General features: G+C 38.9%; 1 long non-coding RNA gene across 1 annotated transcript; it reads right to left on the bottom strand.

The window, feature by feature from the left end:
• Positions 1-642: 642 nt before the first annotated feature.
• On the bottom strand, positions 643-11,696 carry LOC133246344 (uncharacterized). Its single transcript, XR_009736015.1, has 3 exons — positions 8,745-11,696; positions 6,184-6,395; positions 643-1,883 (listed from the first exon to the last, which is right to left on the bottom strand). It is a non-coding gene; the product is annotated as an uncharacterized LOC133246344 (long non-coding RNA).
• Positions 11,697-13,134: the final 1,438 nt, after the last annotated feature.

Below are 13,134 nucleotides of genomic sequence, written 5' to 3'. Positions count from 1 at the left end.
AAGGAAAGTTATGACCAACCTAGATAGCATATTGAAAAGCAGAGATGTTACTTTGCCAACAAAGGTCTGTCTAGTCAAGGCTATGGTTTTTCCAGTGATCATGTATGGATGTGAGAGTTGGACTGTGAAGAAAGCTGAGCGCCAAAGAATTGATGCTTTTGAACTGTGGTGTTGGAGAAGACTCTTGGGAGTCCCTTGGACTGCAAGGAGATCCAACCAGTCCATTCTGAAGGAGATCAGCCCTGGGACTTCTTTGGAAGGAATGATGCTGAAGCTGAAACTCCAAAACTTTGGCCACCTCATGCGAAGAGTTGACTCATTGGAAAAGACTCTGATGCTGGGAGGGATTGGGGGCAGGAGGAGAAGGGGACGACAGAGGATGAGATGGCTGGATGGCATCACTGACTCGATGGACATGAGTCTGAATGAACTCCGGGAGTTGGTGATGGACAGGGAGGCCTGGCGTGCTGCGATTCATGGGGTTGCAAAGAGTCAGACACGACTGAGCGACTGAACTGAACTGAACTGAACACACAATATACCAGATATTACTGTTTCTTCAACTGGAGAAAAAAAATGCTTCCAAATACAATTTAAAAATAAATATGAAAAAGCAATGCTACATGTACAATTTTTGAATAATTTTTTGTGTGTAAGACATGCTTCTTTTTGGTTCACAATGAAAATGGTATTTTATTGGTTTTTCTAATTATATGAATATTATGAGAACAATTCAGCAAAAAACTTCCAAATATAAACAAACCAAAACCCATCTGAAATCTCCCCATCTGGAGAGATCATCTATTGATTTTTTGATGGCTGCTATTTTAAACATCTCTATTTTTAAACATAAACTCTATACATAAAATTTTACATAAATGGAATCATCACACTTGCCATTTTTATCATGAATAAGCTATTTTTTATTTTTGAAATGTACTATTCATATATATTAAAATATATAACTAGTGTATGCATAATAACAAGAAACACCTCTGTACCCAACAATGCAGATTAACTGTACTTGGAAAGTCCCCTGTGCTCCATACCAGTTTCATTTCCCCACCTCTACTCCCAGAATTAACCAGTTTTTTGACTTTTATTTTAATAAAAGTCCCTTTCCTTGATGTACAGGGAAGCCTTGTGTGCTGCTGTCCACAGGGTCACAAAGAGTTGGACATGACTGAGTGACTGTTCTGAACTGCTTAAAAATAAGCTCAGCACTCATGTATTTATTACTAAACAATTATTTTTTTAATTTTAAAAAATTAAACTGCAAGCTAGACATATCTATAAAAAGAAAGCAATTACTACTCTTAAATGAAAGTTCCCAGGAGAATGTAACAGAAAAGAACCTGTCTGCCTTGTGGTGGGGTTTTATCTCCATGGAGTCTATTCAGTACTTCTCTTATGATTCTGGTGGGACTGTGTTATCCTTCATGGATTTGGAATTGAGGGAATTAAGATTGAGATATAATAATGGATGAGAATAGAGACATGTAGAGTGTTTTGAAAGGCAGAAAGCTTTCAGGCCCATGAGATTTGACATCAACTAGATTTTTTATGTTAACAGAACATAAAAAAAACAAAACAACTACAGGTGAGAAAAGTGATTGATCTTCAATAGAAATGTGGGAAAATGAGAATCTTTGTCATGGGCTGTACCATCCTGACTTCATCAGGGTAGATGCTGTCCTGATCTAACCTTTTCCAGCCCTTTCACAGAGCAGAGCAATTCCTCATGTGAAGATGGTTGTTGCCAGGGCTCACAGGGCACTTATTCCCTCTTGTGTAGGTAGAACTGAGAAGGATTCCTGAAGAGACATCCTGTTGTTTTTTCTTTTCCTTGGTTCCTTCTTCCCACAGGAGGAGAAATGTCTTATCTAGTAAGAGAAGATGGAAGAGAGAGATGTCTTTCTTCGCCCTCGTCTCTTTCTTACAATCCAATGTTTTTATACCTAGATGTGAATACCTTTACTTGTCTTAGAACTCAGGAAAGCAAAATCCAACTGAGAAGCAAGGCCACCTGCAGAAGTTAGAGACTCTAACCTGACTTGAATGTGATTCACTTCTAATGGATATGAGCCACATGAAGTTTTTTTCTTTCACTGTGGAAGTCCTTATTATAAACTTCTGTAATCTACCAAGTTCAGTACATTCTAGCCCTGTCACAGACAGGATCCAGGTTTATCCCAGGACTTGTTTGAGGTCACTGAGCAGATGAGTAGGCAGCTCCAAAAATGCTATGGGGATGTAACCCTCAAAATTGTGTGAGATGGTATGTTTCCTTTGTGGTAAAGTTTTCATATCTGGGAGGTGTAGAATTAACTGTAGAAATGTTGAAAAGAACCAAAATGTAATATTAATACTTTTATATTAATTAAAGTGTGCATACTTGCTATATTAAGTAGATGTAATGCTTAAGAGGCTTTAACCTGTTAGAAAAACAGGTCAACCTTGTAACATTGTTTTAAAATGCCTAACTAAGAAGTGATAGAGGATCATGTGTCTAGACTGAATATAATTAATTTTATAAAAGTATTTGAAGATTTAAAAAACTTGAAACCAGTTTTAACATTCAGTTATTGATTTTCTAAGTATTGCTTAAATACTTGAGCAAGTTTGTTAGATAATTTATGTATGCATAGGAAAAAAATGAGCATATTAAATGCACTAGGGCAGCTTAAAATGTTTAAAAGGAGTTAAATTAACAAGATTTATAACTGGTCCAGATAGCAACTAAAGACCTCCTTTAAAGGGACTGTGAAAATGTTATCTTTCTACATGGTTTTTTATAAGGTTTATAAAATGAACTGAAAACTGCAAAGAAGAACAAATCCCTTTTTACATATAAAGTTAATTGCTCAGTTGTGTCCAACTCTTTGCAACCCCATGGACTGTAGCCTGCCAGGCTCCTCTGACCATAGCCTTCTCCAGGCAAGAATATTGGAGTGGGTAGCTATTCCTTTCTCCAGAGAATCTTCCCTACCCAAGGGCTGAACTTAGGTCTCCTGCATTGCAGGTAGATTCTTTACCACCTGAGCCACCAGGGAAGCCCCTTTTTACATTTCAGTTCAGTTCAGTTCAGTTGCTCAGTCGTGTCCGACTCTTTGCGACCCCATGAATCACAGCACGCCAGGCCTCCCTGTCCATCACCAACTCCCAGAGTTCACTCAGACTCACGTCCATCGAGTCAGTGATGCCATCCAGCCATCTCATCCTCTGTCGTCCCCTTCTCCTCTTGCCCCCAATCCCTCCCAGCATCAGAGTCTTTTCCAATGAGTCAACTCTTCGCATGAGGTGGCCAAAGTCCTGCAGTTTCAGCTTTAGCATCATTCCTTCCAAAGAAATCCCAGGGCTAATCTCCTTCAGAATGGACTGGTTGGATCTCCTTGCAGTCCAAGGGACTCTCAAGAGTCTTCTCCAACACCACAGTTCAAAAGCATCAATTCTTCGGCGCTCAGCCTTCTTCACAGTCCAACTCTCACATCCATACATGACCACTGGAAAAACCATAGCCCTGACTAGACGGATCTTAGTTGGCAAAGTAATGTCTCTGCTTTTCAATATGCTATCTAGGTTGGTCATAACTTTTCTTCCAAGGAGTAAGCATCTTTTACATTTAAGTATACTAAATTGATTACTTTTTAACTAACAGTCTATTAATGATTTTTTTCCACCTGGGACCCAATCTGGAAGAACGCAGATTCTCATTCAGTAGGAATCACTTTTAGTGTCAGGCACAGATCAAAATCCTGCTATCAAAAAGTTGAGGTCAATGTCTGCTGCTGCTGCTGCTGCTGCTAAGTCGCTTCAGTTGTGTCCAATTCTGTGCAACCCCATAGACGGCAGCCCACCAGGCTCCCCGTCCCTGGGATTCTCCAAGCAAGAACACTGGAGTGGGTTGCCATTTCCTTCTCCAATTCATGAAAGTGAAAAGTGAAAGTGAAGTCACTCATTCCTGTCCAACTCTTCGCGACCCCATGGACTCCAGCCTACCAGGCTCCTCCGTCCATGGGATTTTCCAGGCAAGAGTACTGGAGTGGGGGTGCCTTTGCCTTCTCCTGAGGTCAATGTCTAGATTAGGTAAATTCACTAGAGGATGCCAACTTAGGATGGCCCTTTGAAAGTTAGACAGCTAACTTTGAATCTACTACATTCTGACCACATTATGGCCAAGTCCTTTCCTTTTCTGGGACTTCTACAACATTATTTAGTGCCTTATTAAAATAAGTTGTTTCTTTGAAGTACTGAGTATTTAAAGTATGACGTATCCTAATGATTAAAGCACACACTTTGGGTAATCATTGATTCTTATGGTTCTCAAGCAAGTAAGCTCTGGTAATAATGGAGACAGACTTGAAACTTTAGTAATGTAATTTACCTAACTTCCTAATGAGTTTCATGACTTTGCACTTCAAAAGAGCTTTTGCCTCTTCTCTAGGTCTTGTTGTGTGAAGCATGAATAGATCACTGGTTATCAATGGCAGGAGAGTTTTGGAACCAGACAGATGTTAGTATGAATTAGAGTTCATCTGCATACTAGGTCTGAGGCCTTGGACCAGGTATTCAATCTCTTAATTTTCTCATCTGTAAATTGAAAATGATAATATCCACCTTCGATGGTTGTTAGAAAGCTTAGAGATATTATATGAAAAGAGGCAGTAGACAACTGGTCTTCAATGGAATAATACATGTGATTTTTATAAGTAGTGTAAAAACGAGGGAGTGTATGTGTTGTTAGGTGAGAAAGGGTTAATTTCAGCAGTGGGTTGAGTATGTGTGTGTGTTGTGTGTGTGCAGATGAAGGGCCAGCTGCCTTGACAATATGCTGCTGCAGTGAATCATGGCTGGCTGCCAAACGGAGGCTCCAAAGACCCTTGTGCAATGTTAGGCGATGATCTGCAGGGTGTAAATGATACCCTGCAAAAACTCGAACTTCAGACTTCATGGGGTTGGAGCTCTGGCCTCACACAATCTCCCAGAGATCACATATCCCATACACCATTGGAGTGAGAAAAATCCCTAAGCCTAGCAATTGTCCTCATAGATTTTTGGCTGCCTACTTAATTCCTTAAGGTCTCCTTCATTCACCAGTCACATGCCCTAGTGTTAGTTTTTTTCCTATAACCAGTTGATGTTTGTGTTTTTTTTTAAAATCCTGTCCCCAACCATGATTATTCCAGGCAAAATGTTATACTTTAAAACTCTTATGGAAATCATAAAAAATGCTGTCTTCTACATACTGTTGTGGTTGCTGAAATTCTGAAAGGGGCATTTTATATCAGTATCCAACTGTAAACAATGTTAAAAGAATCAAATAGAATGATCCAGGAGGCAGAGAGAGATAGAAAGAGATCAAAGCTGCTGAGAATATTTGGATGCAAAAAAAGCAAGGTTTTTAAAGAAAGCTATATGAAAGGGAAAAGAGCTCTTCCATTAACAATCTTACTGAAATCCACTATTTTTCAATTAAGTCTTTGTCTAAAGCCACCTTTTATTAGGAAATTTTTTTTCAGACTTCAAGGTGTGCATGCAGTGTCCTAGTTTCCCGACCAGGGATGGAACTGTGCCCCCTGCTTTGGGAGCACAGACGCTCAACCATTGGACAGCCAGGGGAGTCCCCAAAGTCACCTTTTAAATGGAACAACATGTATATATATAAACATAGACACATAGTATGCATGTGTGAGTTTTCTGGTCTATTTTAATTTTGAAGACCAAAAAAGTGTTCCTCTGGTCCTTATTCCTTTAAATATAGAATAGCAGTATAATTTAGTAAAAAGAACTCAAAATTTGAACTAGCTGGACCAGTTTTGTGGTTTATGAAATGGGATAAATTGTTGAACCTCTGAGGTGATTCACCTAGCTTAAAATTCTAGTTCTATCCTTTATTGCCGTGTAGCCTTGGACAAATTTATTTACTGTCAGGAACCTCACTTCTCTTTTCTGTAATAAGAAGACAGTGATTTCTACTTTTTTTTTTTTTTTCTGGAGAGTAGATTGAATGGAGCCAATATCAGTGTGGCAAAGGCTGAGGAAGTATCCCACTTGAGAAACTGCAGTTTTTTTGACTAGGTGGGTAGCATTGAGTGCAGGAAATGAGACAGATTTGCAGTGTGTTTTACAGTAGAATTGACAGAACTTTCCATTAGAGTGGAAATGAATGGTGATCCCACTTACCGCTTGTTCAGAAGTGATGTAGCGTTCCATCGCTAAGAACTCCATTATGCACATATGAACTTGACATAACCTGTAGCTGGTTGGATGCTAGAAACTGGAGTTCCCAGTAGAAGTGTTCTGGGCTAGAGATGTACTTATAGGAGTCATCAAGATATCAATGCAGTTTAAAGCTTGAGAACTAATTGAGATGGTACAAGGGTGTGGTGGGGAGACTGGAGGAAAAGAAAAAGAAGAAAAATAACGAGAAGGACCAGAGTGGGCTCAGGAAATACAGCTGCTCCCCATTCCATCATCCCCCCAGTGCCCTGCAGGGAGAAAGGACTCTTGAAACTGATCCCACTGTCTCTTTCCAGGGTTAATTTAGCAGAGTAAGAAGGGGACAGTAGAGACATATTTGAAAGCCTTAAATAGAAGCAGCTGCTGACTCTTCTGAGTAGTAATTTGATGACTATTTATTTAGCTTTAGCAGAATAATTTTGTGGAATAGATGAAACATTTTAAAATAATCTTATGCTGACACTATATGCCTTTATGTCTTACCAATATTTTACAACTGCATGGCTAGATTTACAGAAGGGCATTTCCAGGTAGAATTGAGATATTTTTAGAGTTAAAAAAAGCTGGGTATTCTATATGTTCAATTTGAGCTAGAAATAAATAAATATTTCTGTTAATATTCCAAAGTGCTATATTTATGTTCATGATGAATGATCATTCCTATTTGTGCTTTCCATATTATTATAAAATAAAATAAAGCTATATTGGCAATTTGCATCTATTATATCTGTGATAGTAAGTGCTTTTTTTGGTAAATAGTGGAAAGCAATAATTTCATGAGCCAATGAGAGGTTTGAATGTTTATTTTATGAACTAAGAAACTTTTTTTCAATCTTCTGATTTGGCCTGTAAGTTTGGGAACTTTTTTCCCCTTTCTTTCTTCTCTCAGGAATGAAAGAGATGAAAATCTAAAGCGTCCCTGTTACACTCTGCACTGAAGTCACTAAGTTAAAAAACAAGTTCAGCAAGTTTTAAAGAAAAGACCTGTTAGTTAAGTAGAAGGCAAATATTTTCATTAGTACTGAGTGGAAAAGGGAGAGTTTCATGTGACACTTCAATGTTCAGTCGCTTCTTACCCCAAGTCATTTCACCTCAGAGAAGAGGGACAAAACAAAATGAGGAATTAGAAATGAGAGTTTACATCAGCCAAAAAAACAAAACAAAAAATACTTTTCCACTAAATGCAGAAAGAAGAAATGGTACTATTTTATTCAGTACCTCAGGGCTTTTTCAGTTAAATTAGAAACTCAGTTTGGGGGGCGATGTTTTTGATTAGGATGGAACAATTAAGAATAACTGAGAAGACGCTCAATGTAGTAAGGAAGATAGAGAAAGGAAGTAGGTTCCTATAGCCCATCCGATTGTGTGAATGGGGCTTCCCTGGTGGCTCAGAAGGTAAAGAATCTGCCTGCAATGCAGGAGACCTGGGTTTGATCCTTGGGTTGGGAAGATCCCCTGGGAAGATCCCAGGGAACCCCTGGAGGAGGGCATGGCAACCCACTCCAGTATTCTTGCCTGGAGAATCCCCATGAACAGAGGAGCCTGGCAGGCCACATTCCATGGGGTTGCAAAGAGTCAGATGTGACTGAGCGACTAACACTTCACATTGTGTGTATGTGATGGAGATCAAAATGAACACCATCTCAAACCTAGATGGTGCCAAGAAGGCTGTATTTAACTTCTAGAAGTGAGGTGATACACCTGGACACAATGCAACTTAACCAAGGCCTTTGAGATATGTCTCTGGAGGAGGAAGGGGTTTCTCTCCATGGTGGTCCTCATCCTAGGGAACTCAGTTTGAAAAGGGGAGAGAAAGCTGTTTCATTTTATTTTTTTATCATTTTTATTTCTATATTTATTTTTGGCTATGCTCGATTTTCATTGCTTTCAGTGCTTTTTTCTAGTTACTGAGAGAGAAGACTACTCTCTGCTGCAGTGCAAAGGCTTCTCATTGCTGTGGCTTCTTTTGTTATGGAGTACGGGCTCTAGGGCCCTTGGGATTCAGTAGTTCCAGCACATGGACTCAGTAGTTGTGATTCCTGGGCCCTAGAGCACAGGCTCAGTAGTTGTGGCACACAGGCTTAGGTGCTCTGTGGCATGTGGGATCTTCCTGGACCAGGGGTTGAACCCGGGTCTTCTGCATTGACAGGCAGATTCTTACCACTGAGCCACCACGGAAGCCGAAAGCTGTTTCATTTTAGACTTGTCCACGTAATTGTTAGTGAGGAGAGATGATCTCTGTTAGAAGTACTATCTTCAATCCAGATCCAAAGGAAGCTTGCAGCAGGAAACTAACTCAAAAATTCACATGAAAATTTGCACAGGAAAATACTGTGATCACAAATCGCTGTGATCATGAACCTAGTAAATACATTGTTACACTGGCTGGAGGAGGACTAGCTCAACCTTCCACAAGCACACCTTCTTCTACTTCAACCAAGAGAGGAGAGGGGGAAAAAAACATAAGAAGAAGGGAGACACAAGGGCAGTGCAGTCATGCTTACATCATCAGGAGCAGCAGCTCACTTAAATGCAGCACAAAATTGACAATGGAAGTTGATTCACCACATTGGAGCCTGTATATAGAACAAGTTCTCACCAGGGACTGACGGAGATAGGCTGGACCTCACTGAAAGAAAGAAGTGTATAAAAGTTTGCAGTTTAAAAACAAACAGAAGACTATGGTTATCATTCCTTCCCACTGCAAATATATCCTTTCATATCCATGAAAAACGGCAGCGAGCATTGAGGTTGCACTTGAAATACTTAATACCATTATGGTCCAGACAACAACAAACTGGAATGGATGTTCCATAGATCCTGGCAGGCAAACGCTGCCCCAAATTTAATGCTTTATTTTCTAGATGGTGCCAAGCTTGTGGGAGAGTGGGCCGGATGGTTGGGGAGTCAAAACTCAGAGCAGCAGTGATTTCAGAAGCATTTAATATTTTAATGACCAGTAGAGCCATATCCATGCTTGCCAGATGAATATAAACTCTGATGAAATTATACATGAGTTCCCAAATGTTCCCTCCCTCTTGAAAACTTGACAAGGTTGTGCAGCTTTTTTTTTTTTTTTTAATATTTCAGTTCAATAATGAATCTGAGCTTGCTTCCTTGATCATTCATTGCACATTTATTTTACTACACATTAATTTTGGTGATAGACAAGCTTTTAAAACTACTTCTTTTGAGAATTTCTACTTCAGATCTCTTACCAAAATTGAATTATTATCAAATGGCTTTTACAGGTCACAAATCAAGATTTCATTCATATATATAAACAACGTTTTAATGTACAGCTGCACTTGAAATATCTGAATCTTTATACATAAAGATTTGAGAAGAGCTCATTTAGCACAGCCTTTCTAAGCATAGTTTTTAAAAAGCTAGTCAGAATAGCAAATAAACTACTGATCATAAATTACTTTTAAAATTACTAATAGGAAAGATTGATTTTTTTTTTTTTTTTTGCCATTGATGCAAACAGGGGAAGAAACTAATTCAGAGGCAAATCTATTGTGTTAGCATGTCTAAACAGAGTGGATGTCCCGACCATCCAAAAAAATACACACATTAAGTTGCTTTCCAGCCCAGGCTATTCTTAGCATCCTTTAGCTCTCTGTTGATTAAGGGCCACATTTTCAGAGGGCTTTACTGGTAGCTCAGCTGGTAAAGAATCTGTCTGAAATGCAGGAGACTCCAGTTCGATTCCTGGGTCAGAAAAATTCCCTGGAGAAGGGATAAGCTGCCCATTCCAGAATTCATGGGCTTCCCTGGTGACTCAGAAGGTAAAGAATCCACCTGCAATGTGGGAGACCTGGGCTCAATCCCTGGGTTGGGAAGATCCCCTGGAGGAGGGCATGGCGAGAATCCCCATGGGTAGAAGAGCCTGGCAGGCTACAGTCATTGGGTTTCGACAAGTCAGATACGACTGAATGATTATGCATACACTTTCCAGAGAGAAGCAAGAACACAGGATCCTGGGAAAGAGGACAGACTCTCAGTCTTGTTGAGTTGTTCAGAATTTCCCTGGTTATGGGAGGATGGAAAAAAATTATTAGAGTATTAGGGAACTTGGAAAATTTTCTCTTTTGGAGAATCATAGTCCTATCTTCAGATGCTTTATCCCAGAGGGAAAAGGATGATTTAAAAAAAAAATCTAATGCCAGGATCATAGATATATAGGTAAAAATAGGCTTGGCTCAGCAATGAGTGATATGAGTGTAAAACCATCTTTGTATTCCTGCTTTTCTCCTGTTCAACCATCTCATTAACTCTTCCTTTTCTGGTTCTTCTTTCTTTCTTATTTCAACCTCCTCCCCTTTCTTCCCCCGAGATCTCTTCCTCTGCTCCTTTTTCCTGTTTCCTTCCCTCCCTCATTCCTTTTCTGTTCCAACTCCAGTCACACCAGCTTCCTTAATGCTTTCCTCCTCTTGTAATGTTTCAGCACAAACAACCAAGCATAATCTGGGAAACTGGTCCGGGGGAGTTTTGTGGGATTTCGAGCTAAGGGTATATAAGAAGGATTTTATGATGTAGATACTGTAAAAGGTTTAAAGTGGTAAAATATTCAGACTTTCTATAGTTAAGGTCTTTAGACTAGAGTATATAAAAAGGGTACAGATTAAATTAAATGTGCCTTAGTGCTGCTAACTAATTAAACTAATCATGAACACTCATGATTTGCCTTATCATTTTTACATTAAGAAAATTTCTCAAATGGAGGATAATTGCAGCCAAAGCCTACTTTTAACCATGCTTTTCTGTTCTGATGCATTACTGATTTCTTTTGTATTATAATTGTTGTTTTCATCAGAGTGCATTTTGTTTCTTTTTCAGTATTCAAGTAGGGGATGCAACATGCAAAGTGGGAAGTGTGCCTTAATGAACCAGTTATTGAAATGAGTTTGATATTTCTAGTCCAAATGATTGCAGTTTTATTATCTGTGTGGTAAAAGAAAATTCCAGAACACTTGGTACTACCATTTAACAGAAAACATATCTTTTGAAAATTAGAACTTTCTCTCGTTCTCTTCAACTGAGAATTTCAAATGTACTTATACTGAGCTATGAATGATTACTGATGTACTAATTATTTGTGATGACTGTTAAATCACAAAAATCATATAATATTGCCATTTTTATCTTGAATAATAGTGGGTTAAATGCATTATGATTGACGGTCTTGAATCTGAATGAACGGAGAAAATTAGTAACTATTAATTAGCACAGATTAATAAACTACAATTATACCTTCTATGAATGTCCAAAGTTAAAAAATTATAGCACTAAGTATGAATGAGTATGCATAATACAATTGCATGTTTTAATTCACAGCCATCTTCAGACTTGAAAGATAAAAGAAGAATAAGAAAGAAAGCAAATTTAACACTTATAATGCCAGATACACCTAGAGGAAGTATAAGTATTTGATTTATGTAACACAAGCACAATTTCCAAACCCTCTTAGAAGCAGGAGATTGTTGTTAACCAATAGAAAGCAAGTAAAGTCACTCAGTTGTGTCTGACTCTTTGCAACCTCATGGACTGTAGCCTGCCAGGCTCCTCCATCCATGGGATTTTTCAGATAAGAATACTGGAGTGGATTGCCATTTCCTTCTCGGGGGGATCTTCCTGACCCAGGGTTCGAACCAGGGTCTCCGGCCCTGCAGCACACTCTTTACCATCTGAGCCACCAGGGAAGCCCAAAGATAACATGTAAATTAATATTATGTACCTAACTTTGGGCTTAAACAAATAAGTCCAATAATTGGTCCAAAATGGAACAATAAGTGGTTTGTTATAATACCAAAACACCAAACTATTGTTATCAATAGAGTTGAAGGACTTTCCCCATATCAGCACTTAATGTTTAAACTTAAGTAAAGGATGACAGGTTATGAATATTTTGCTTCTAAAAAACCTACCATGGATAGTAATTTTTGTCAAAACTCAAAAGGACAGAATTTTAAAATATGTGATCCAGTTGTTCAATGTTGGAACTATAATATTAAAATGAAAGAAGTTTATAGAATGCTGTGGAAAACTCAGCAGTGGCCACAGGACTGGAAAAGGTCAGTTTTCATTCCAATCCCAAAGAAAGGCAATGCCAAAGAATGCTCAAACTCTGCAAAATTGCACTCATCTCACATGCTAGTAAAGTAATGCTCAAAATTCTCCAAGCCAGGCTTCAGCAATACATGAACCGTGAACTTCGTGATGTTCAAGCAGGTTTTAGAAAAGGCAGAGGAACCAGAGATCAAATTGCCAACATCTGCTGGATCATCAAAAAAGCAAGAGAGTTCCAGAAAAATATCTGCTTTATTGACTATGCCAAAGCCTTTGACTGCGTGGATCACAATAAACTATGGAAAATTCTTCAAGAGAAGGGAATACCAGACCACCTGATCTGCCTCTTGAGAAATCTGTATGCAGGTCAGGAAGCAACAGTTAGAACTGGACATGGAACAACAGAATGGTTCCAAATAGGAAAAGGAATACATCAAGGCTGTATATTGTCACCCTGCTTATTTAACTTCTATGCAGAGTACATCATGAGAAACGCTGGACTGGAAGAAACACAAGCTGGAATCAAGATTGCCGGGAGAAATATCAATAACCTCAGATATGCAGATGACACCACCCTTATGGCAGAAAGTGAAGAGGAACTAAAAAGCCTCTTGATGAAAGTGAAAGAGGAGAGTGAAAAAGTTGGCTTAAAGCTCAACATTCAGAAAACAAAGATCATGGCATCTAGTCCCATCACTTCATGGGAAATAGATGGGGAAACAGTGGAAACAGTGTCAGACTTTATTTTTCTGGGCTCCAAAATCACTGCAGATGGTGACTGCAGCCATGAAATTAAAAGACGCTTAGTCCTTGGAAGGAAAG

Source organism: Bos javanicus, chromosome 4 (assembly GCF_032452875.1).
Source record: "Bos javanicus breed banteng chromosome 4, ARS-OSU_banteng_1.0, whole genome shotgun sequence".
NCBI classification, from domain to species: domain Eukaryota; kingdom Metazoa; phylum Chordata; class Mammalia; order Artiodactyla; family Bovidae; genus Bos; species Bos javanicus.
This window is presented reverse-complemented; position numbering and strand designations above follow the sequence as displayed.